This window comes from Panthera pardus, unplaced genomic scaffold (genome assembly GCF_024362965.1).
Source record: "Panthera pardus isolate Hobbes unplaced genomic scaffold, ASM2436296v1 HiC_scaffold_2, whole genome shotgun sequence".
Taxonomy (NCBI): domain Eukaryota; kingdom Metazoa; phylum Chordata; class Mammalia; order Carnivora; family Felidae; genus Panthera; species Panthera pardus.
The window spans coordinates 29,372,329-29,399,052 of NW_026526765.1; the positions used below are offsets into that span (position 1 = coordinate 29,372,329).

The 26,724-nt window shown below is 41.6% G+C and overlaps 1 long non-coding RNA gene across 1 annotated transcript in view; it reads right to left on the reverse strand.

The window, feature by feature from the left end:
• Positions 1 to 20,929, reverse strand: part of LOC109260111 (uncharacterized) — a 49,753-nt gene extending 28,824 nt beyond the window's left edge. The window contains exon 1 of the long non-coding RNA XR_002076873.2: positions 20,818 to 20,929. This is a non-coding gene — a long non-coding RNA (uncharacterized LOC109260111). The remainder of the gene's footprint in view (positions 1 to 20,817) is intronic.
• Positions 20,930 to 26,724: the final 5,795 nt, after the last annotated feature.

Below are 26,724 nucleotides of genomic sequence, written 5' to 3' on the forward strand. Positions count from 1 at the left end.
TACACAGCTTCATGGTTGCAATCACCCTTTAGGTCTAGAAGAAAAAAGAATGTGCATTCAGCAGGTTGCTCACACCCCAGCTCAGAAATATCACTATCATTTTGCTTAAAAATCTCTAGTGGGGTGCCTGCGTGGCTCAGTTGCTTAAGCGTCTGACTTCGGCTCAGGTTATGATCTCACAGTTCATGGATTGAAGCCGGCATCAGGCTTTCTGCTGTCAGCATAGAACCCACTTTAGATCCTCTGTCTTCCTCTCTCTCTGCCCCTCCCCTGCTCTTTCTCTCTCTCAAAAATAAATAAATATTTTTAAAAATCTCTACAGAGGAAACCACACCCCTCCCTTTAGCAAATACCTGTTTCACAGGCCCTGTTCAGTCAACCAGTCAATAAGTATGTATCAATTATCAACATATGCTAGATATTCAGCTACACTATCCATGTGCTTATTTCATATCCAGAGTAACAAAACATTTCCAAAAGCAGTTATTCGTGGCCTTTCTCACCTATTCTCTCTCTTGCTCTGTTGCGCTCTCTCTGTCTCTCTCTGTCACACACACACACACACACACACACACACACACACCCACAGTCTCCAGAACACAAAAAGTTTTCAAAGGACAGAGCCAGTCACCATCCACTGAGGCCTCACCTAGTGCCAGCTAGAAATATTCAGCTGAGGCAGAGGGACAAAGAGAGATGGACAGGAGCCATGCCCTTTGGGAGTTCGCAGGCTCCAGGTAGGAACAAACATAAACAAATAACCACAGTGTAGTAGTAAAGAGACTGTGGAAAATGCAGGGTAATACTGCGGGAGCCCAGAGGAGGGAGCTAGAGCACAACCACAACCTAGGCAGACCTTAAAATGGACTTAGAAGCAGGATTTCTATTTCTGACAGGATGACTCTATTGGCTACACCTTCAGCCCAGTTGCTCTCATTCTGTCCTCTGTGAAGATGGAGAACACTTCATCAGCATCTTCCTCAGAATAAGGGCCTTAATCCATCATAAAGGCCAGCTCTCACGAACACAGAAGTCAGCAAGGACACGGTCCTGGTCTGAATATTTCTCTGTCACAGGTCTACAAGACGGGACTTGGAATCTGTCCAGGTGAATTAACAGGAGCTTTCTGGACACTTGTTATTCTATCCTTTCATAGATAAGCTCTTTGTAGGTGGTTGTGCGAATATATCACTGTTTGTTTCCTCTGAGGGCTACTTTAAGTGCTAACTTGGTCTTCAACCCCCATGTACTTTATTTTGTGTTTTGAAAAATAGGGCCCCACCAAGATTTAGAATCATTATTAAACGAAAAGAAAAAAGTAGGAGTTACAAGTGCAGTAAAACTCATTTTTCTGTCTTACTAACGAGAAGGGACACATTTCTTTCTGTTCTGAGCGTGCTTTCGGAGGAAGGCACATGGAGAATCTATTGCCAGAGACAGCCTTAGGAACAGGTGGCAGAACAGTCCTCGAACAGCTGTGAGCTGGGTACTCAGAAAGGCGTCTTTGACCAACTCTCTCTTCCACAAGCTCTGCTCTGGACACCAGAGTCCCCACCAAGGGGAGCCTCCCAAGATATCACTGTTATCAAGGAAGGATAACTTCGTTTTTAGTTCACAGGGGACAACATTTCTGATAGCTACTAAATACCACCCACACCATATCCAGATAATCAGGGGCTAGGAAACAGGCTGTTAAAACGTAAGCAGAGGGATATGTTGGCAGCATGGAGCGCCCTCAGCTCAGATGGGCTGGAGGTACAAGGACGCTGGTCCCTGGAGGAGAGCATTCATTTGCTAGGGCTGCCATAACAGGATGCCACAGACTGGATGGCTTAAACAACAGAGATTTATTTTTTCACGATTCTGGAGACTAGAAGTTGGAGAACAAGGTGCCTGCAGGGTTGGTTTCTTTCCTTGGCTTGTAGATGGCAATCTTCTCCCTATGTCTTCACGTGGCCTTTCCCCTGTGTGTGTCTTTGTCCTAATCTCCTCTTCCTCTAAAGGCACTGGTCGACGACTTCATTTGATCTTAATTACCTTTTTAAAGACACTATCTCCAAATACAGTCACCTGCTGGGGGACTGCGGGATAGGATTCAATATATGCATTTAGGGGAGACACAATTTAGCCCATAAAGGGGGAGGAAAAGAGGAATGAGGCTAGGAATCCACCCATGTGGGCACTAACACGGGTTTGACCATGAAAGCCTAGGGGGCCGGAGTGAAGGATTTCAGCCACCACCTCTCTGCTAATGATGGCCAAACCTCATTGTCTAGCTCTGACCTCTCTCTTCCAGTTCCACATTTCCAATGGCCTCCTGGACATGTGCCACCTGATGACCTGCCAGCATCTTCAACAAACACAGCAACGCTCAAAATGAACTCATTTCTCATTTCTATTATTTCCATTACCAGACTTCCAGGAATTTTGTATCCGTTCCCTCTGTGTCACTAAGGCCCTCTTTTCTTTGTTCTTGCTTTGTCATGTCTCTTTCGTCCATCCCCTTTTCTGAAGCTGATTGCTATCACATCTCCTCCAGTCACTACTCTCTGGACCACTGAAGACATCTCCCAACAGCTCTCCCTACCTTCAGGTTCTCCTCCCACCAATCCTACATTTACTACTCTTGGATCAACCTTCCTAAACACAGCTTCCACCAGGAATCTACCTCTGCTCTAAAACTTCCCAAGGTTTTCTGCTACCACCAGGAAAAAAATCTTAACTGTATAGCCTAGTATTCAAGCCCCTCCAGTCTGGCCCCTTCAAGTCCAATAGTACACTCCTTCCCTAAACACTCCGGAAGAAAAGTGGAAATGAATGAACACCCCTACACAAACCCTCCATTCCATAAGATGACAAGTAAATCATCTTATTTACTGTCACCTTGTAATCTGTCATGTATATGCTCATGTGCCCGACATTTCCCCCTCTACCTGTCTATATTTAACCTTTCTTTTAGTCCCAACACCAATCCTGCCTCCTTCATTCCTACCTTTCCTGCTTACTGAAAATATCTTACTTCACTCAATAGCACTTACTGTCTATAGTACCCCATTTAGCACTTTAGTAGGATACTGTTCTGCATCTTTATCTGTTCCTGTGTGTTATCTAACTTCACAGTTACATGTGGAGTACGCTGTATTCCCCAAACTCCACAAGGCCAGACACCATGCATTATGTATCTTTGCAATCCTCATGACAGATTAGTAATAATAAACAAAACATTCATTGAGTGTTTACCATGTGCCAGGCTCTGTGCTAAATGTTTTCTAGCATTATCTCATTTAATTCAAACAACAAAACAAGGTGGGTACTATTACTATCCCCATTTCAGAGATGAAGAGATTGAGGGTTAGAAAGGTTGTGTAACTGGCCCAAAATCACGTAACTAGTAAGTGGCAGAGCTAGCACTCAAATACAGGATTATGAGACTCAGGAGTCCCTGCTAATAGTACCTTTCACAGAATAAGTGCTGAGCATGTTTCTGAATTAATTAAGGCTATGCCTCCCACCAAAGCAATTGGGGTGTGTGGCAGGCAGAATAGTGGCCCCCAGAGATGTCCACGTGTTGATCCTCAGAGCCCATGAATAAGGCTTCCCCTTTCCCACCCTGACTGCACTATTTTAAAAACCGTCTTACCAAGAGGGACATGAAACTCTGAGGGAAAGCCACATGTTATTGACAGAATTCTCTCAGGAAGATTATTACAATCTAAACATGTATGGTATCCTTTTAAAATATCATTACCTAGTGCTTTTATTCCAAAGCACTTCCCATATATTGTCTCAGACATCTGTGCCAGCCCTTCAGTGTACATAAATGACAGTTACAAGTGCATACCATGGCTTTTGGATTGCATTTTTTGAGTCATTTCCAAGAATTTTATTCGTAAAAGGCCCAAATAGCACTGTAGAAAAATGTATTTTTCAAAATAGCAGGAAAACCAACAGTTTAGTATTTTTTGTACTGTTTTGAGCTGGTAGGTGGCTTTAGTATAGACTCACAGACTCAGGCCCCTTTTCACTGGACTTTTCTGACCCTATGGCTTCTAATTGTTTTTCTAGGGTCTTTAGCCGTGTCTGGGCTGTGGACACATTTGGCAAGGTGGTGGGGATGAGGGTGACACATTGATGGGGTGGGAGCTGGGATCCATATTCCTATTCCCCAATCCCTGTTCAGCTGCCTCTGATGGATTTCCCATAACCACGTGGGCCCTCACCCCCCTCGGTCACTTCCCTTGTAAATCAATACTGGGTCCATTACATCTTAGCTAGGATCAGTTTGATGAGTATGTGCCTATAGCCACCCCCTCCCTGCTATTTTCCAGGTACTTTACATACATACGCATTATCGCTTAACGTGCAGTTTAGCACAGTGGTTAGAGCGTAGACTTTTCCTTTCCAATCCCAGCCCTACCACTCATCCGCTGTGCGGTTAACATCTCTAGGACTCAGTTTTCCCATTTGTGGAACGGCAATTTTAAAAAGTGCTTCTTTATAAGGTTGTTGTGAGGACTGACTGCTTAGAAGAGTCCTGCAACAGAGTCGATACCGCATAAGGGGAGAATTCGGGCGGCACAGGAAAATATCAACTTGCCCAAGGTCACATAAATTTAATGAGGGGCAGAGGCAGGATTTGGAGCCCGGTCATTTTGTCTGCACCTACTTCCCACCCTGCGGCACTATCTGACTTTTGTCCCTGATTCCTTCAGAATCAGCCGCGCCCACCCTGCCGGGGTCCATCCAAAGATGAAACGGGCAGTCTCTCGTGCCAGACCTCCACTCCGGGAGCTCCCCCGGAACGCTTAGAGAAAACCAGGAATTGAGAAGTGCGCCCTCTCGCCGGCCCCAGGCGTGCGCTCAGGAGACGCCAGCCGACCTGCTACTCCTCTGCCTCGGCCGGCCGGGCAGCCGGACGCGGTGGAAGCGCGCGAGGCTCCGTCTGAGAGCGCACCCGGAAGCCCGCGGTCGGAGCCTCGCCGGCGATGCGGGCGCACAGCGCGCACCGTGGGCTGCCTGCTGGGAATCCCTCCCCAGCTGGGGAGAAAGGCAGTTGTTTTCCCCCTGGCGGAACGCTCCACTTGAAACCGTTCCACCAGGGCTGTTCTCGCCTCCGACTCGGGGAAGAACTGTAATTAACACAGCAACAAACGCCCACGACGCTAACTGGCAAAGGGAGTGTAACACGAGCCGCTTCTCCAACCGAACTGGGCCAATTGCTTTCCCTTCTTGCCTCCCCATTTGGTCTGTTTTGGTTCCGCAGTCATCCAACTGTGGCGTTTCTTAAAACATGTCAGTGGCTGGTGTTTGTGTTTGGGGTTGAACAGTTTCACACACGTCGCTGGAGACGGTGCTCGGCCAGCTGCTGTGCTGGGTCTTCGCTTTCTGCGGCTCCGGGAGTGTCAGGTAGAAAAATGAAGAAGTGACTGGGGAAGGCGGGGGGCGGGTGGAGGTGAGGAAGGACGCCGGCCTCCTCCGGTTGCCTGCAGTTGGATCGGTAGCCACTTCTGGACGAGGACGGGTAAAACCGGTCTGCCGAGTTTCCAGGAGGAGCAGTTGGAGATGTCCCACGTGAGTCGCGTTGTCTGCCCGCGCGGCGGCGCTCACCGGGCGGCCGCGCTCCGACTCCGACTCGGAGAGTAGGGAGAGGCAAGCCTTTCAGGTCCTTGCAAACAGCTGTCATAGGCCAGCCAGGCGCGACTACAGGCGGGCGAACTTGGGGTGCTGACCCGGCGGGGCGGGGGTGGCCTGGAGAGCGGCCATGACTAGGGGAAGCGCTCTAGCTTCTTTATCTAGGGTTGTAAGAGTCTGGTCCCTAATGCGGCCATTACATATAACCTTGCATCAGCCAAGTCTGATCCACACAGAAGCCCCGGCATCACGTGGGAGCTTGTTACCAGCACAATTTCAGGCCCTGCCCCAGGCCTATTGATTCACAATCTACTCTTTAACAAGATCCCTAGGTGATTGCTACGCACACGAAAGTTTGTGTAATGTGTATACTTTCCTCCAACGTCTTTTCATCTGCGTTCTGTACTGTCAACACGTTGCCTTCAAAATGTGCGGGAAAGGCACGGCTTTTGGAGAAATGTAACCCTACCCTCTGCTAAATGTCTGCACCTGTTTGATGCTTAGCAGCAATCTATCCACTAATTACCGCTAAGGAGTAATGAGTGGAGGGAGGGCAGAGCCTGCTCTACAGTCCAGCCCTGTTAAAGCTCAGAGATTCGGTGGGGAGCCAAAACCCAAATAAGAAGAACGAAGTAATTATATGAGATAATAATTCAAGGGGTCACACAAGGCAGAGTGACTCTCATATGAGCAGCTTAAACAGTATGTGCTACCTGTTTAGTAAATTCCCTGTGCTAAATAGCTACCACCAATTTTGTACATGTACGTTTTCTCTATATACAGATTCATATACAAACGTGTGTGTGTGTATTAGAGAGAGACAGTATGTATTCTAACGTGGTGCCTCACACATAGCAGGTGATCAATATTTATTGCATCAATAGACGGATCCTGTTACAACATATTCTCCTTGGAAGAGAAGAATTTTGTGTTTTAAACCAAACCAACGTGGATCTGTTCCAAAATAAAATATATTACCAATAACCAACAGTCCATTTAATATGTCTTTTATTTATTTATTTTTAAGTTTATTTACTTTGAGAGAGAGAGAGAGAGAGGCAGAGTCAGAGAGAGAGAATCCCAAGGAGGATCCACACTCAGTGCAGAGCCATATGTGGGGCTTGAACTCACGAACGGTGACATCATGCATGACCTGAGTCAAAATCAAGAGTCAGGCACTTAACGGACTGAGTCACCCAGGCACCCCTAATATGCCTTTTAAAACATTAATTATACATGATACAGAGATATGTGGCTCCTATTTGGTAGGAGCCCAGAAGGGCCCAACATAGCTTCTTCAAGAATCCTACAAAGTCTTTTATGTCAGAATAACCCAACATGCCTCTCCATATCCATTCAAGCCTCCCAGACCACAGTACCCTCATAGATCAGAGTCCAACTTTTTTCAGAGCCATTTCAGTCTTATGAGTTATTGATCTGTAAGCCAAACGTTTTCAAACTGAGACCTCGCTGAATAGCCTGTAATAGCTCTAGTTTATTTTGTCAGATACTCAAAGTTTCCTAACCAGGCACTTAATCATGTGCATTGTGCCTAGTGAGCACTGGTGAGAAGCAGGGGTGGGACACCCTTCATTTCTTGGTGGTTAGAAGCATCTTTACAATTTTTAAAAGTCATTTTTTTTCCCCTCTGCAATGTTCTGTTGGCATTAGGCCACCAGGAGATGAGGGATGCTCCTTGGTACTCACTAGGCACAACTCACATGACTGGGTGCCTAATTAGGGAATTTTGAGTACTTGACGGAATAAATGGGAGCTCTCACAGACCGTTCAGTGGGATCTCAGAGTATAGGTAAAGAGGGGAAAGGGTGCTTCTGTCTAGTACAGTTAGGGCAGCGATTGGAAAAAAAAAAATCTTTAAAATTTGCACCCCAACCAGATTAAGGTTTTCAATTTTACCAGTTACACTTTGATTCATGATGAGAGTTCAACAGAGCCCGTCTGGATATACTATCGAATACTGTTGAGTAAAGATGAATTGTCAAATGCTAATGAATGAACGAACATTCATTATGAAGCAGTTGACATCTACAGCGTCTCCATTCTGAAAGCTTTCTCTGCCTCCACCATTACATTAAAACAAAACCAAAAATTCTTTGCAAAACTTTCAGGAGAGCTGAGCAACAAATATCTGAACTGAACAAGAGTAGTCCATTTTTTGTGGCAAGCCACATGGGTACCTGTCCAGTACCAGTACAATTTACTTTAGAATATTGGGAATCTTGGGGTGCCTGCATGGCTCATTTGGTTGAGCATCGAATCTTGGTTTCGACTCAGGTCATGATATTCTCATTTCATGAGTTCAAGCCCCGTGTCGGGCTCTGCCCTGGCAGCATGAAGTCTGCTTGGAATTCTCTTCCTCTCTCTGTCCCTCCCCTTCTCATGCTGTCTCTGTTTCTCTCAAAATAAATAAACTTAAAATAATAATAATAATAATAATAATAATAATAAAATATTGGGAATCTTGATACTGAAAGAATTCAAAATGTGTTTCAAATGAGAACTCTGAAAACTGAGATTTGAAGAGATTGCCACAGGGAATATTGTTGATAAATTTTACAAACAGCATTATTGGTTTGCAAAAGTCACCAACATACTGTCATAGTTCTGGTGGAGCTAGGCACTGTATTCAGGAAAAAAGAAAAGTAAAAAAAAAAAAAAAAAAAAAAAAGCTTTCACCATCAGCAATGTTGAGAACCATAAAATCAGTAATTAGATTTAGAGAAAAGCCAGTGGGTGTTAAAACCATAGTAATGCAATCAACTAATCCGGAGCTGGTTAGAATTCTGGCATTGCATGGGCACCAGTTGCTATCTTTTGCTGACACAAACCAAAGGAATGAAAAAACAAACAGAAATGACTACTGATAATAATAAAGAAGTCCACTGTTCCTCCTTACTGACTTTTATGATAATTATTTTTCAAATATGCCATCAAGAGGATTTTTAATGCCATATTAACAGGAAATATTCTGTAGAAAATCTGTATACAAATTATGTGTGAGATATTCATTAAAGACCATGAGATTAATAACAGAAGTTTTTTTTTGTTTGTTTGTTTTTTTTAATCCCAAGCAGAATTTAGCCTTTGTAAACAGAAAAAGTAAAAAGATATCTTTAAAATTAAAAACATCTTTGGGGCATCTGGGTGGCTCAGTCAGTTAAGTGTCCGGCTCTTGATTTCAGCTCAGGTCATGATCTCATGGTTGGTGGGTTCGAGCCCCACATTGGGCTCTGCAGTGATGGCACTTTGGAGACTGTTTGGGATTCTCTCCTTCTCTCTCTGCCCCTCCCCTGCTCATGTCCTGTCTCTCTCTCTCTCTCTCTCTCTCTCTCTCTCTCAAAATAAATAAACATGAAAAAATTTAAATTAGGGGCACCTGGGTGGCTCAGTCGGTTAGGTGTCTGACTCTTGGTCTCTGCTGGGGTCATGATCTTGCGGTTCGTGGGTTCAAGCCCCCACGTTGCACTCTGTGCTGACCGTGAGGAGCCTGCTTGGGATTCTCTGTCTGTCTCTCTCTCTCTCTGCCCCTCTCCTGTTCACTCGCTCTCTCAAATAAACTTTAAAAATTTTTAATTAAAAACATCTAAATATTTCTTCCAGGGGTAAATATAAGGAATCAAATGCACATATTTACAGACTACAGTCCTATTAGATTATTGGACATTTGTCATTCCTCTTGGCCACCCAGTGTCTGAACTTCTTCCCAGTGTCTAAAGGACACCCCTCCCCAGGCCCATCTGCACTCCTCAGAGAGAGCCCCTTTTCTACCATAGAAGTTGGAAATGCCAGGCCCTGGATTTCTCAGGCTTCCTATGGCTCCATTCATTCCCCTCAGAGTTTAATTAAAAGAGGAAGGGCTGCCCACATTTACCGTGGAGATGGGTGTTGGTGATGGCAATGGCAGCATCTGATTTTCAGAGGCAGCAATGACGGTTATGGTGGCAGAAGCTGGTGGTACCAGTGTCAGGAATATAAATGGTACGAGCCATAGGATTTGGTTTCCAGAGGAAGCACTTCTCCAACATGATTTGGCCATCGTTCATGGCCTGTAGCTTCCCCACAGAGTCTGTGAGCTGCCCGATATCCTTTTCTCCAGCTTCTGAAATCACGTGGGTTCTTTGACACAATTATCATTCACAATATATTGGAACACTGCAAAATGGCTTGGAGCAATTGTATCCATTAGAAAGAAGGGAAAATGAAATTTCATCAACTACCCTTCGGGGTGAGGATAGTCTAAAGGCAGTCCCTTTTGCCACCAAGAGAATTAAGAGAATAAAACAGGAGAATAAGCCTGTATGCCTACAAATTTAAGTATGGAAAAGAGAAGGGACAACCTTTTATTCTCATGCAAATCCTAATTCTCAGTAAGTTTTTTAAAGAGCAATTTTTTTCAATATCTTCTTAATTTTTTCTTGTAATTGGTAAAAAAAAAAAATGTTCAGAGAGATAGAGGGTTAGAGTATTAAAAATCCATCACTAAGTACAATATTTCAAGCAGAACATGAAAGAGAGGCTTGGATGAGAACATCTAGGAAGCCGTAAGTGACAGCCCAAAATAAGCAAAGGTCAGTCTAGTTGAATGACCTTGGACAAGACACTTTACAATGTGAAATGCATTTGATCTCTCAAAGAAAAATTTCAAAATTCCGTCTGGAGACAGTTAAAACCCAGCCAGACATGACACTTACTATCTAACAAATTGTGGCACAAAATAATAGTTAACACAAAAATAGCAACAGGAGAAACACCTTTCATTAGGGGATCAAGGTTCAAGCAAACATTCCCTAATTAATCCTTTCAACTGCATCAGGAAGTCTGTATTTAGCATTTTCATAGATAGCACTCAATGTTTTCAAAGTGTTTTACCAACAGTAATTAGTTGTTCTCATCAACCTTTTGAAGTAGGTCAATATCATCATCTCCATTTTAAAGAAAAACAAGGCACTGAATAAATATGTGCAGAGCATAGAGACCACTAGCATAATCCTTATGTTGATCAGTTCCCATTTTTCTATCACTCCTTTAACATAACATAAAGGCCTTTAAAAAAATTGCTTCATTTTAAAGCCCTTCAAAAACCCAGTGAAGTAGGCAGAATTGCCTCCATTCTGCAGATGAAAAAACTGAGGTTCAAACACCTATATACACACTCCTCACACCAGAGAGCTGGTTGCCTATTTATGTCTACACATAAGTCCTAACTCAACGATGGTCCCAGAGTCCAAGAGGACTGAAGTTGCCCAGACAGACAACCTTCAACTTCTAGGACAATTTTCATTCAAAGAGAAAGAAGTTCCCAAGCATCAGTGTAATACAGGATAATGGGTTTTACCAGATTTCTTCTTACCATGAACAATTTTGAGCTTCTTTTATTAATAGCAAATCAATGGAATACCAATCCCCTCAGACAACTACACGCACCATTTTGAACAGAAAAAATGACACTTGTTATATATGAAAAACAAAACTACTAGATTCTCTAACAGCTTTTGGAAAAGCAGTCTTGTTGAGAATAATATGAACTGATTGGTTGGTTGTTTTGTTTTGTTTTTTTTTTTTTAAGTTTATTTATTTTTGAGAGAGAGAGAGAGAGAGGGAGAGAGAGAGAGGTAGGGCCAGAGAGAGAGAAAGAGAGAATCCCAAGGAGGCTGCTCACTGTCAGAGAGGAGCCTGACGCAGGACTCAAACTCACAAACCGTGAGATCATAACCTAAGACGAAATCAAGAGCCGGGCACTCAACAGACTAAGCCACCCAGGTGTCCCTGAACTGATTGTCTTTAAGAAGATTAATCCAAAACTGGGCAATCAGATTTAAGAAACTAGTTTTGACCAAAACAGAATCAACTTAAAACCTATTTACAAAGGTTTTCATCATGTATGGTATTTCTTCACAGAAAATACAAAAATTAACCATACCAGTATGCCTTTTTTTCATTCTCTGTAATTATACTGGGCTTAACATTTTCCTTTTATGAGAAGAAATGTCAGCTGTGTATTTTATTTGTAATTTAGTTGGACTGTTTGCTAAATGTTAGCAATTATAGCAAAATATGAATAATAAAAAAGAAAAAGTTGTCAGATCAGAATCTGACCTCCTTTTTTTCCCCACAGCATGAATTTTGACTATATCAAAGCAAAATAAATTGGAATTAGTAACATGCTATTTTCCATTCATCTAACTGACAATTAAGCTAAGTGAAGCAAATTTGGCCTTGAAGTATATAGAATTATTCCACATTAAACAAAAAAGAGCTAGAGCCACTCAGTGTATCTTCGGTCACTACCCAGCAAATGATGTTTTGTTATTTTGGAAAAGCTACTTTAGGAAACTTAAGTTTTAATATACACTATTTTTTAAACCTGTCCTTTCATTATAAGCACATTATAGTAATTCTAGTTAAATGTTTATTTTCTTTAGCTCCATCTTACTGAATGCTTCATCTAAGGAAAGCACCAGTTGGAGAAGCCAAACCTGAGCTATGACAGAATTCTACAAATAGAAAATGACTTAGAAGTTTTCATTGGAGAAGTTCCAAAAGAAAGGACATGCCAAAACCCAACAAATCAACACTAGGAATTTCCCTTTAATACCTTCCATGAGTTCTTGTTATTTAGCTTCACTTAGGAGTTGAAACCAAAGGCCTTCCGTGATCCCCTGTTTAATGATTTCTTCTCCTAATTCAAGTACTCCAACTTTGAGCGGAGGTATAACTGGAAATTCCTCCCTTTGAGGGAGTTCTGAGAGCAATGCCACTCTGTCCTCATCAGAGTACCTTCTGTGGATAGTTCAGTATATTGAGCACCATTTGGGAACACTGGGAAAGAGCTTGGGAAGGGGCACACACCCCAGGAATGGTGAACAGTAGAAAGCAACAAGAGTGAGGGGCCATGACAGAGCCAAAGGTAGCTGGATCTGTCCCTTTCCACTGTATGCGTAGCCAGTTAATCATACCCTTAACCTTGCTTTTCTTCTCATTGAAGTGTCTACACTCCATAGACCATCTTCATATGGCAGTCTCCTTGTGTCCCTGTGTCTTCACCTTCTAAGGACACCAGTCATACTGGATTAAGGGCCCACCCAACTCCAATATGACCTCATCTTAACTAATTACATCTGCAACGACCCTGTCTCCAAATAAGTTCACATTCTGAGCTACATCTCTCTTTTGGGAGGACACATTAAACTCATAATACCTCTTAAGGGAATGAATGAGAGTGCAGAACAGGGTGAGGAACACGTTTGGCCAAGATATAGGTTCAGTTCGATTCCAGCCTCAGCCTGATCCCTCAAGGATTTCTGCAGGCTGAATGGCATCATGAAGTTGTCCCCTATTGAAGAAAGGGACTAACAGCCTTTTGTTCTTCCTGAATCATTCAGCCATTGGCTGCAGATAACCCCTGAAAGGAAGATGTATCATCCTGGGCATTTCTGCTCTGGGTTTCCATTCACTCTAAGGCAGTAATTGACCAACTTTAATGTGCATGAGAAACACAGGTGGTTGGACCCCAATCCCAAGTTTCTTACTCAATAGCCCAGGGGTGGGACCTCAGAATTTGCATTTTTAGCAAATGATCAGATGATGCTGATGCTGCTGGCCCAGGGACCACACTTTGAGACCCACTGATGTAGGGCAGTTCTCAAAAAGAAACAGCTTTTTTTTTTTTAATTTCAGTATAATGTACAGTGTTATATTAGTTTCAGTTGTATAATATGGTGATTCAGCAATTCTATACATTACTCAGTGCTCATCAAAACAAGTGTATGCTATTTTTTAAGATTTTTTTTTTTAAGTAATCTCTACACACAACATGAGCTCAAACTCACAACCCCGAGATCAAGAGTTACATGCTCCACCCACTGAGCCAGCCAGGTGCCCAAGACAAGTGTACTCTTAATCCCCTTCACTTATTTCACCCATCCCCCCCCCCTCTGGTAACCATCAGTTTGTTAAGAGTGTGGGGGTTTTTTCAAAAGTTTGTTTGTTTTTCTATTTTTTCTTTGCTATGTTTCTTAAATTCCACATATGAGTGAAATCATATGGTATTTGCCTTTCTCTGACTTATTGCACTTAGCATTATTCCCTCTAAATCCATTCATGTTGTTGCAAATAGCAAGATTTCATTCTTTTTGTGGCTGAGTAATATTTTACTTTATATGTGTATACCACATCTTCTTCATTCATTCATCTATTGATGGACACTTGGGCTACTTCCATAATTTGGCTATTGTAAATAATGCTGCAATAAACGTAGGATGCATATATCTTTTTGAATTAGTATTTTTGTATTCTTTGGATAAATACCCAGTAGTGGAATTACTTGGTCCCATGGTAATTCTATTTCTAATTTTTTGAGGAACCTCCATACTGTTTCCACAGTGGCTGTGCCAGTTTACACTCCCACCAACGGTGCATGAGGGTCCCTTTTTCTCCACATCCTCGCCAACACTTGTTGTTTCTTGTGTTTTTTATTTTAGTCATTCTGACAGGAGTGAGGTGTTATCTTATTGTGGTTTGGGTTTGCATTTCCCTGGTGATGCGTGATGTTGAGCAACTTTTCCTGTGTCTGTCACCCATCTATATGTCTTCTTTGGAGAAATGTCCGTTTGTGTCTTCTTCCCATTTTTAATTGGATACTTTGGGTTTTTTTGTTTGTTTGTTTTGAGTTATATAAGTTCTTTATGTATTTTGTATCCTAACCCTTTATCAGATAAGTCAAATATCTTCTCCCATTCAGTAGGTTGCCAATTTGGGTTGTTGATTGTTTTCTTTGCTGTGCAGATGCTTTGTATTTTGGTGTAGTCCCAATAGGTTCTTTTTGCTTTTGTTTCCCTTGCCTTAGGAGACATGTCTAGAAAGATGTTGTGACAGAGAAGGAAGCAGCTCTGAGTGGTCAGTAGCCCCCACTTAGAGTAGCCAGCAAATGGGATGAGGGCACTGAGAGGAAGGGGAATCTGGGCAGGGCAGCAACAGTATGAGAACTGCACTCTTCACAAGCCTAAAGTATATGGAGAAAGGAAAATAAACCCAAAAGGGATGCAGGAGAATTGGTGTCCTTAGGAGACAGTCAGAGTTTTGCTGTAACAAAGAAAAGGAGAAACATCTCAGAAAGACAGACGATACCACCATAGACTGCCAAGTTGTCTAGATAACAAGCCAGAAAAAGAATTTCTCTATTTTTTAAACAATCAGTGAGACAAGTGGGGTGCACAGTAATGATGCGGGTGATCTTAAAGCTACAGAATCATTCGTTCTTGGATCTCCCCTGCGTGCTCTGGACCAAATTGGCTGCCACCACCAATTCACTCTTTTTTGCAATCTCTCTGAATCATTGGGTGGCCATCAACTATGCAGCAACACCACTCAGTCATTAAGGACACCTGAAGAATCCCATCAAGCGTGCTACAGTCTGGTTATTTAACCGGTAGAGTCAAAGCTTTATGGAAGCTTTGAGCCGTGGCTGAAGCATACATATGGCTCTTCTAGTAAGAGAGTTACCAAAGATTGTATAAAATTGCATCAATTTTACTGAACCCAAGAAAATGTTCTGTGGTTAGGAAGGGAAAAGAAATTATTTCAAATGCATCATATGAAAGACAAATTAAAATAGACATTTTTTTAATGGACTAAAAATAAGTAAAGGGAGCACAGAATGTATCAGCTTTGATATCCACAGAGGTTGCTGGAAAAAGGATTTGGGAATAAAGTGTGTATTAATTTAGCAGCATCAGACTGAATTATGAAAATAGAGGCTTGGAAAATAGCAGCATATCTTCAAGTTAATAGCAAAGAAAGGAAAAGTTTTCTAAGGATATCTTTTTATTTCAAGCTGAATGGAAAGTAGTTGGGAAAGTCTGCATGAAACAAGAGAGGAGCTTCCTTGTGGAGTAGCATATTCATAAAGGATCCACAGTTTCTGAAATCGAGACCAACTTTATTAGGCACCTCCCCAAAGAAATCTTATGGGACAAAAAGTTGGGATATTCAAATGTCTTTGATTTTGTATTGGAAGGTTATTTAAATATGCATATAAATATATGAAAAATCCATTTTATTTTATTATTTTTATTTTAGTTTGAGAGAGAGGAGGGGCAGAGGAAGAGAGAGAGAGAGAGAGAGAGAGAGAGAGAGAGAATCCTAAGGAGGCTACACTCCCAGCACAGAGCCCGATGCAGGGCTCAGTCCCACGACCCTGGGATCTTGACCTGAGCCCAAATCAAGAGATAGACACTCAACTGACTGAGCCACCAGGCACCCCCGAAAAATTCATTTTAGTGAAATTATTAGCCTCTGTACACCTCGGCTTGTGGCTTTAAATGAGTTAATATAAGCAATTAGAAAAGCATCTTGCATGTGCTGAGTTACCAGTTAGCTATTATTATTTATCTTAAACAAATCAAACTTGGGGGGGAAGAAAGGACAATTTAAATCACATGAGCAATTTTGTCCATTGTTCCATTCGAAGAGCATGTGCCTTGACTGAGAGTGAGATGGGAGATACAAATCTGCCATCTTGGTTGCCAGGTACTTTTGTGAGGAGTCTAATACTTAAAGATAAATCTTCTTGCCAGAACATAGCCCCTAAACACAAGCCAACTCCTTCATCTGCCATCTCATGTGAAGAAACGACACTCCACTCCAGCGCTTGCTGGGGACAAGACTTGCTATATTGTTCTCCAACGTGGTGTGTTCTTCAGTGATTTTCAGGGGTCAATGATTTATCTGTATATGACTTTTGCCTTAAATTCTGATATCTAAGATGTCACTCCACTATATGTCCTTTGCTGCTGGAACAAATTGCCACAAAGTTAGTGGCTTAAAACAACAGAAACTTATTCTCTCACAGTTCTTGGAGCCAGAAGTCCAAAACCAGTCTCCCTGGCCAAGATGTCAGCAGGCCCACACTCCCCCCCAGTGGCTCTAAGGGAGAATCCAGTACTTTCCTCCCAGTTTCTGGCAGCTGCCCACATTCCTTGGCTTGTAACTGCATCAGTACAATCTCTGCTTCTGTGGCCACATGGCCTTCTCCTCTTCTGTTGTATCAAATCTCCCCCACCTCCCTTTTATAAGAATATTTGCGGTTGCATTTAAGCCCTCCCCCTTGATGATCCAGGTTATTCTCTCCCATCTCAAGACCTTTAAGTTAATTTCATCTGCAAATCTCTTTTGCCATATAAAGTAACACTCAAGGATTTCCGGAATTAGAATATGAACATACTTGGGGACCATCACTCAACCTACCAAAATACTCATTCCCACTAAAACTTTCTGTGTCTCTGCGTGTGTCTGTGAGAGACAGACAGAGACAGAGAGAGAAAGAATGAGCGAAATGAGAGAGAGATATCATGAGTGAAACCAAAACCGTGGTTTGATTTGATTGGACTACCACAGGGCCAACCCAGCTACGTTCACAGGTACAAACTGATCTCCAGAGAAATTGGTTGCTGCTCAACAGACTTTATAATCTGCTTTGAACACACCAGGTGGATCTTCAATTACAATATTTCCCAAGCTTTAGCTTAACAAAGCAAGTTCTAGCTCCCCATCCTCTCCATGTGTTGTTTTCAGTAAATACACATTTGGTCTTGTGTGAATAAAGAAGATTTCTCAAGCCCTGTTTCAGGATCCATATATCCTATCCCGTTTGTCTGATTCCACCACCCTCACACCGCCCTTGCTGGTTTTTCAAATGCTTTAAAGAACAATCAGTTTTGCTGACACATAAAATCCAATTTTCTAAATTCTCTAATGAGATTTAACCCAGCCAGTAGAAGCCAGAAACTGCCTTTCATCAGAAGGCAAGCATTGCATGCCTTTATGCATATTGTCAAAGTTTTTTGAAAAAGAGAATGGAAAGATGGAAAAGTGACTCTCATGCATATAATAATCAACCCATTTTCTTTTACTCTTCTCTAAATTAAAAGGAACTGATGTTTAAGAATTGGTGCTAAATAAATAAAATAATAATAATAATAGCACTATTGGAGAATTATATCCAGAATTTATACATGGAAAAGACCAGAAGATGCTAACGTTTCCCTATTAATAAAAGTAATTATACCAGTTGAAGAAAGTTCAAGAGAATACAGGTTATGTGCCCCAATTTCTTTTACTGGGATGAACAATAATGTGAGAGACTGCAGATCTTGTGAAACTTCTGATTAGTATTCATTTAAATTCAGAATTTGTTGTTTTGGAAGCAGCTAGATCAAGGTCAAGATTGCATGAAGAAACTGAGTGGAAGAAAAGAAATGGTTGAATCTGGGTAGCTCCAGTTATTCCTAAGGAACACACCACAATAACCATAATAGTCAATATAAACAGAAAACAAAGCTTCAAAAATATAAATTAATCATGAATTTATCTAAACTGCTTATACACTTGGGAATTTAACTATACTCCCTCCACCAACAGCCCTAACCTCCCTACCTTGAGATATATTAATATTAAACACCTCTCACCCAGAAAGGCTCACTCCTTTTTTTGTCTCCGTTGGCCAAAACCTACTTATAATTCTAACCCTGCTTCTTGTTTAAAATCTTCCTAAGTCATCAGCTTATTTTGATTCATACATGCACGCGCGCACACACACACACACCATTGTACTTGATAGAATTCTATCAGTTGTTTTTGTATGTGGCACACACTCCTTTGTATTATTTAATTACAAGGATCACTAATTAGGTGATGAAAAAAAGGACATAACTTTTTGCCACCATCTCAGAGTTGAGATTCCATTCCTAGGCCAGTTGCTTGAGAGCAACTTTTTTCAGAAACTGCTGTAAGGAGGGCTTGGATAGAGTAAGTGCTCGATCCCTGGCTGAAACTTGAATCTATTGAAACCTTGACAGGACGTATGGGAGCTGGAAAACTGCCATTTCAAAGCATCTAGCAGTTTAGTGTTATGCAAGAAGCAAAGAGTTGCACACACTTTTCTTTCTTCTGGAAAAAAACTACCTCTATGGTATATTTACGAATGTAAAGACCACAGTCTGAAAAAAAAAAAAAAAAAAAAAAGATGTTTGAGACTGGCTCCAAGCGGTTAGGGGCTAAAGCTACAGTGGATGATAATATCTGTGTGGTCAGCAGTTACAGTTCAGTAGAATGATGTTCCATTGAGAGAATGTTTCCTTTCCAAGTGTGCATTTGAAACAGATCTGTTGCTGGAAAACTGTGGTTCCCTGTCATGGGAGTGTGAGTGTGTGTCCGGAAGATGCTGTCAAGGGCTCAGAAACTGAGTGTTAGAAGCGAAAGCAGCTCTTTGCATGAGAGAAGTTCTGAGACTTGATCTGGATCAAGCTGCTTTGAAGCCTAGGTCTCTTTACTATCATTAGCACTGATCTAGTCCTCCAAAGAAAGATGGCTTTGGGGAGACAGTATCCCTGGAAAATGCTGCTGGGTAACTACACAACAGAAACCCACACCGCCCCCCACCCCCCCATTCTTCTCTGCCAACAGAACCTTGATCTAATTTGGGGTATCCATGAGTGGAGCCCAAGGAAATGAATCCTAATTGACTATGCCAGTGATATTTATCCTGTTCCCCTTCATCAGGTGATTGCCTTCTCAGACTGCCTTGAAGGTAGGGCATTTCCTGAGACCTAGTTCTGACCAATGAGATGTAACAGGAAATCTGGGTGTGTGTGGTTGGAGATGGGGGGATGACACCTGCTGCTTCTGGAAAAGGTTTTCTGGTTTGAATAAAAGAAAAGAAAGCTCCTGCTGGACACCGTGACATCTAAAATTGTGAAGGTCCCCTTGTAGCCACTAGGTGACTTGTACAAGGACAGAACCAACATGCTGAGGACGGCACAGAGAGATGCAAAGAGCCTGAGCTACAAACAACCGTTGAGCCAGTTTCAAACCTAGACCTGCTTTCCTCCAGGCTTTCTGTTATGTGAGAAAATTAAATGTCTGTATTACTAAAGATATGGTGGGTTAAGATAAAGGAGAGTATTCTGTTACTTGCAGCCAAAAGTATCTTAAATAATAGAACACTTCAGTTTTGTCACTGAAAATAGCAGCAGAGACCATGCTGGAACGATTTGGCTAGCAGACCAAAGTGAAAGAATTTGAGTGAATTTTTCCTGAACAAATATGAGACAGTTTTCTAGGGACTCTCAGAGCATGGCCAAGTTCTTATGCAGATAGTTGGGGCTCAAAGTCATCATCACAGTCTGGACCTAATAGAAATATGATTTTAATTGGACTCCCATCCCGGTGAGTTACAGAGGGCGGACACACACATCTTTATCTTCCACCATGATTAGCTGATCAGACCCGAGTTATACTGTGCTGCGCACGGTACAAACCTACAATGAGATATGGAGCTGGCACCAGACTGTAAACCAGCTTATTGCTTCCTCCATCGAGAAGTCTTGCCACCAAAAAAATAAAGTAAGTAAACTGAACTAAACAGTCTGTTCAAATGATGTAGTTCCTTTACATTTGGTGACAGCCTCCTTATCTCCTTATCTCTTGCTAATTGGTAACAGTTTGCAGACCCATAGCTGGTTCACACACTACACAGGCTAATGAGCTAGAGGTCAGACACCTGGGTAGCCCACATATGACAATTTACAAGGAAATTGACAAGGAATCCCATGATGCTACTCTGAAACCTACTCCAATGATCACAGTGGACAACTTCTCTACATCTAAGTGCATTGGCTACCAAATTATAGTTCCTTTGAAATCCTCTTGGATACTCAATAAATGCATTTGTAGGCATCATTGCCCACTTTAAGTAAAAAGTCAGTATCTCTCTGTTTAATTATCTCATTTGAAATTTGCTCACAAATGAGAAGGTGGCAACTGTGTAGCTAAGCAGATGGTTGGAAGTAAATAAATTCATGTTCCCTGTGATTTCCAATTAGATCTTTCACCTATTTAGCACAATTCTCTTTTCCATATATATATCTATATACACTAAATTCTGGAATATATACAGTATTTATTTAGTATATATAAATATTTAGTGTATATAGATATATACATACTAAATACATGGAATTATACACACACGCACACACACACACACACACACATGCACATACACACCAAATATCTATGTTATCATTTAGGAATTGCATTCAGCTATGGGAGATAGAAACTTGAAGGGGAAAAAGTGGCTAAATAAATTAAATGTTTTGTTTTTCTCACCTACAAGAACCTGGAGTTAGGTGGCACTGGGTTGGTACAATGGCCTTATGATACCATCAGGTCTCTTTTCTTTCCACTTGGCCATCCTTGGCTGTTGCTTCATGGTCCCAGGTTGGCTACTACACTATCAGATTTATATTCCCATTCCAGGCAGGAAGAAAGGAAAGGGCAAAGAGCAAAAGACACATGGGAGCTAATTCTGACCTATTCTAGAAAGTTCTAGCAAATGGTCAACCAAGGAATTTCTGCTTGTATGTCTCCTTGGCTAGAATGCTGAGTCATGGCCACCCATGTTTGCAAAAAAACTGAAAAACAAAACAAAAAAAGGTTTTTGTTTACCTTTTATATTAGTTTGCTAAGGGTGCCATAACAAAGCACCCACAGAGTAGTTATTATTTTCTCATAATTCTGGAGACTAGATATCCAAGAACAACCTGTCAGTAGGATTGGTTTCTTGTGAGGTTTCTCTCCTTGGTTTGTAGATGGCTGCCTTCTCTGTGTTTTCACATTGTCTTTTCTCTGTGTGTAATCTGTATCTTTCTATTTATGTATTCGTGTACTTATTAAATTTTTTTAAATGTTTATTTTTGAGAGACAGAGACAGAGACAGAGCACAAGCGGGGGAGGGCAGAGAGAGAGGGAGACACAGAATCCCAAGCAGGCTCCAGGCTCTGAGCTGTCAGCACAGAGCCCAACGTGGGGCTCAAACCCACAAACCATGAGATCATGATATGAGCCAAAGTCGGACACTTAACCAACTGAGCCACCCTCACACCCCATGTGTTATCTATATTTAAGTTTAGGGGCACCTGGGTTGCTCAGTCCATTGAGCATCTGACTTTTGGTTTGGGCTCAGGTCATGATGTCATTGTTCATGAGTTCAAGCCCACATCAGGTTCTGTGCTGCCAATGCAGAGCCTGTTTGGGATTCTCTCTCTCTCCATCTATGTCTGTGCTTCACTCTCTCTTTCTCTCTCAAAATAAATAAACTTAAAAAATAAAATGTATAATTCCTCTTCTTATTAGGATGCCAGTCTCTATTGGATTAGGGCTCATACTAGTAACCTCATCTAACCTAATTACTTTTTTAATTATCCTATCTCCAAATACTTTTACACTGTGAGGTACTGGGGGTTATGACTTCAATATATGAATCTTAAAAAGACACAGTTCAGTTCACAACACCCTTCCAAACATAATCAGGGTTCTATTTGTAAGAAGGGGGAAACTGATATGGGATAGACACTGCAACGCCCTCCAATCCTACTATATTGATTGATTTTCTTTTTTTTTTTTTAAGTTTATTTATTTATTTTGAGAAAGAGAGAGAGAGAGAGAGACGAGGGAGGGGCAGATACAGAGGGAGAAAGAATTCCAAGCAGGCTCCATGCTTAGTGAAGAGCCTAATGTGGGCCTTGATGCCATGCACGGTGAGATCATGACCTAAGCCGAAATCGAGTCAGGCCTAACTGACCTGAGCCACCCAGGCACCCCTGCTTGATTTTCTTTAAACAAACAAACAAGCAAAAATGCTTGAAAATTGCCCCAAATTCCTTTTAGATAGTTATAAATATGATGCATGGTGAGGTGTACCTACCTGTAACAAAACACCTGTTTGTTTATTTAAGACATTTTATTTGTCTTATAAGAAAAGACTTTCCCCAATTGCCATGAGCTAGCATTCAGAATGCTCTGGAAGGCACCAACAGGTGTCCATCATGTTGAATAGCAATTACCACAAATAAAGGAGAATTTGCTTCCTTGAGGATCACTATTCGTATGTTTGCTGAGGCCTTTATAATTCACTTTATGATTAAGTTGGGCAATTTATGATTAGCTGTTTCTTCCTAACCTTTTAGTATCAGAGGACTTTTATCTCTCCTGATCATTAAGTGGAATAAGTAAAAATCCTTGATTTTGTTGGTGATATTTTCCTTTCATTTTTGTTAGATTGTCCATCATATTAGTTAAATGACCATGAAAAGAAACTACCTGAAATGTTGCTACATAGGTCTGTCCTTCAAAGTCTTAGGGAAATGCTACATCTGATAGGAAGTTTGAGAAATTATTTGTTAGGCAAAATTCTTTGATGTCTTACTCTGATATTTTTCATAAATTTAACAGTTGTGTTGAAATACAATTCTACCTATCAAAAGATTCATGCTTTTAAGTTATAAACTCAGTGATTTTTAGTATAATCAGACAGTTGTGCAACCATCACCACTATCTAATTCCAGAAAATTTTTATCACCCGAAAGGAAGCTCCATTCCCATTAGTAACCCCCCACCCAACCCCCACCCATTGCCCTTCTTCAGCCTTGGCAACCACTAATCTACTTTCTGTCTGTATAGATGTGCCTATTCTGGATATTTCATATAAATGAAATCATACAATATGTGGTCTTTTGTGTCTGGGTTCTTTCACTTAACATAATGTTTTCAAGTTTCACCCATATTATCATATATATCAGTATTGTGTTCCGGTTTTGGTTGTTGTTGTTTTGCTTTTGTTTGTTTGTGTGTGTGTGTGTGTGTGTGTGTGTGTGTGTGGTTTTTGTGTGTGTTTGTTTTTAATGGCAATAGCTTTTATCTAATCTCCCTGGCTCTTCCTCCTCCACTCTATTCTCTACAATACAATGGAGGTGGCATTTCTCAAATACATCTCTTTTTTCCTTCTTCTATTTCAGTTTCTATTTTTTTTTTTCCTTTTTAGTTCTCCTGGAAATTATCCACTGAAGGATAAATACATCATCTAGTTGTGCCTGTCAAATGAAGAAAGAAGATACTCTTTGAGTATTACAATCCTCAGCTTTTAATGAGGGAGGAATTCATTTATGCAAACATGCACACAGTAAATGCGTGCCACTTCTATTTGTGAGCACATCTGGCTCAGAAATAGAAGAATCTAGTAGTCAGAACCACCTGCAAATTCCACAAACACAAAAAAGACAAACCACACCAATTCTCTTTACATCTGGTCTAACTGAACTTGAAAAAGGATGCCTGTTATCATATTGTGTATTCTCATTCCAGAATGTCTCTCTTTCATTCAATTCATAGGGGACTCTGTGGGTGGGAGTTGAGAGCATGGATGTCAGCATTGATTAACCCACTGCTGCATATTTTATAGTGAGAAAAAGATGAAGAGCAGCTTGGGTGAGAAGTAAATACATGTGGAATATCTGTATATATAAATGAAAATAAAGGGGTTTAAAAGAATATATAGCAAGTGATTAATAGGACTGGAATGCCTTAGTAAGGCATACACATGTGGCAGATAAGTTTAGGGACCTGCTCCTTTGGAGAAGTTTCTGGAAGTCCAATAGATGGAACATCTCAGAATATCTTCTCAAAAAAATGAAAGAGGTGCCACACTTTGCACCCCTTCCCACCAAGAAAAAGGCACAGTGCTTGATGGATCTCCTGGGATTTAGAAACAGCATATACCACATTTCAGTGCATGGTTCCTGCCCATTCGCTAAGTGACCCTTAAGGCAACCTGTTCTACATGGAACAGAGAGAAACAAAAAGTTCTTCAACTAGCCTAGGCTAACATGTGTCCCTTACAACAATATACTCAACGAAGTTTGAAATGTCAGTGGCAGATCTGAGAAGCTGCATTCAAAGCATCACTGTCCAGTCTCCTAGGGTTTCCTAAGAAAGCCATGCTCTCCTTAAAAATAACTATTTTCCTTCTGATGGGATGCCTGGATGGCTTAGTCTATTAAGCATCCAACTCTTGATTTCTGCTTAGGCCATGATCTCACAGTTCGTGGGATCAAGCCCTGTGTAGGGCTCTGTGCTAACAGTGCAGAGTCTGCTTGAGATTCTCTCTCTCTCTCTCTCTCTCTCTCTCTCTCTCTCTGCCCCTCCCCAACTCTCTCTCTTTCTCTCTCTCTCTGACACACACACACACACACACACACTCTCTCTCTCTCTCTCTCTCAAAATAAATGAATAAAAACTGGGGCACCTGGGTGGCTCAGTCGGTTGAGCATCCAACTTTGGCTCAGGTCATGATCTCATGGTTCATGGGTTCGAGCCCCGTATTGGACTCTGTGCTGACAGCTTGCTGAGAGCTCAGAGCCTGCTTCAGATTCTGTCTCTTTCTCTCTCTGCCCCTCCCCCCACTCTCACTTTGTCTCTCTCTCTCTCTCTCTCTCTGTCTCCCAAAAATAAATAAATGTTAAAAAAATTAAAAACAAAATAAGAATAAAAACTTAAAAAAGTAACTATTTTCCTTTTGAGAAACAGTTTTTGGCTTGCTACTGTGCCCTAGTAGAGACTTAATATCTACCTGTATTAGTTTCCGCTGTAACAAATTACTGCAAACTTGGCTGTAATAGGCTAAATAAGGACCAACCAAAGATATCAAGTCCTAATTCTGGAACCCATAAAGGCTCTTATATGGGAGAAAGGGTCTTTGCAGATGTGATTAAGTTCAATGTGACATGTGTGATTATGTGATAATCACACATAAGAGAGAGATAGAGGGTAATTTGAGGACAGAAGAGGAAAAGACACACAGAGAGAAGACAACGTGAGGACAAAGACAGAGATTGGAGGGATGTGGCCACAAACTTAAGGAATGCCAGAAGCCACCAGAAGCTAGAAGAAACAAGGAAGGAATTCTGCCCTAGAACCTTCAGAGGGAGTGCAGCGCCCCCTACCCCCCCCCCCCCCCCAATACCTTGATTGTAACCCTCTGATACTGATTCGAGACTTCTGGCCTCCAGAATTGTGAAAGAATACATTCCTGCTGTTTTAAGCCACAAGGTTTGTGGTAATTTGTTATAGCAGCTACGGGAAACTAATATAGTGGCCTAAAACAATGTAAATTTATTCTCTTTACAGTCCTGGAGGTCAGAAGTCTCAAATCAGTTTCACTGAACTGAAGTCAAGGCTTTGTTAGGACTTGGTTCCTGCCAGGAGCTCTTAGGAGAGAATCTATTTCCTTGAATTTTTTGGCTTCTAGTGACTGTGGCCCTTGACTTCTGGCCCCTTCCTCCTCCTTCTCAGGGCATCACTCCAATCTCTGCTTCCATCCTCACATCCCCCTTTCCCCTGACTCTGCCTCAGATTCCGCTTACATTCTTCTTATAGGGAATGTGATTACATTGGATCCACTCAGATAATCTTGGGTAATCATCTCAAGATTCTAACCACATACGCAAAGTTGCTTTTGCCATATAAAGCAACATTCATGGGTTCTGGAGATTAGGATGTGGATGTGCTGGGGAGCCATTATTTAGCTTACCACACTATGGAACCATTGGATTTTAAGTGACTATGCAACCTGATCTTCCCGTCATGCACTGAGGTGTTATCTGATCCAGTAAACACTAAAGCTGTGTGCAACTATACTCCATCCTCAAGGAAAAAGATTAGGCTCAAGCAGGTTCTAAAGACATTAGAATTTTTCAGGGCACCTGGGTGGCTCAGTCAACTCAGTTGACGCCAAAGCGTCCAACTTTGGCTCAGGTCATGATCTAATGGTTCATGGGTTGGAGCCCCGTGTCGGGCTCTGTGCTGACAGCTCTGAGCCTAGAGCCTGCTTTGAATTCTGTGTCTCCCTTTATCTCTGCCCCTCCCCTGCTCGTGCTCTGTCTCTCCCCTCTCAAAAATAAACATTAAAAATAAATAAATAAATAAATAAATAAAGACATTAACATTTTTCACAAACATGTAGCTTACATCCTTAGTATTCCTCCTCCTGATGCACTGCCCTATCCCCTTCTTCTCATCCATTGCCTAGGGAATAAGAAAAATTAAAGAAGGGTTTTCAGGTCATTCTGCGTAACATGTTGGCACCTTCCGTAAATGGATTGCCTCAGCATTACAGGGCTACTCACATTGGCTATATGAAGGACAATAAGGCAGACACATTTGGTGACAAGAACGTTAAGC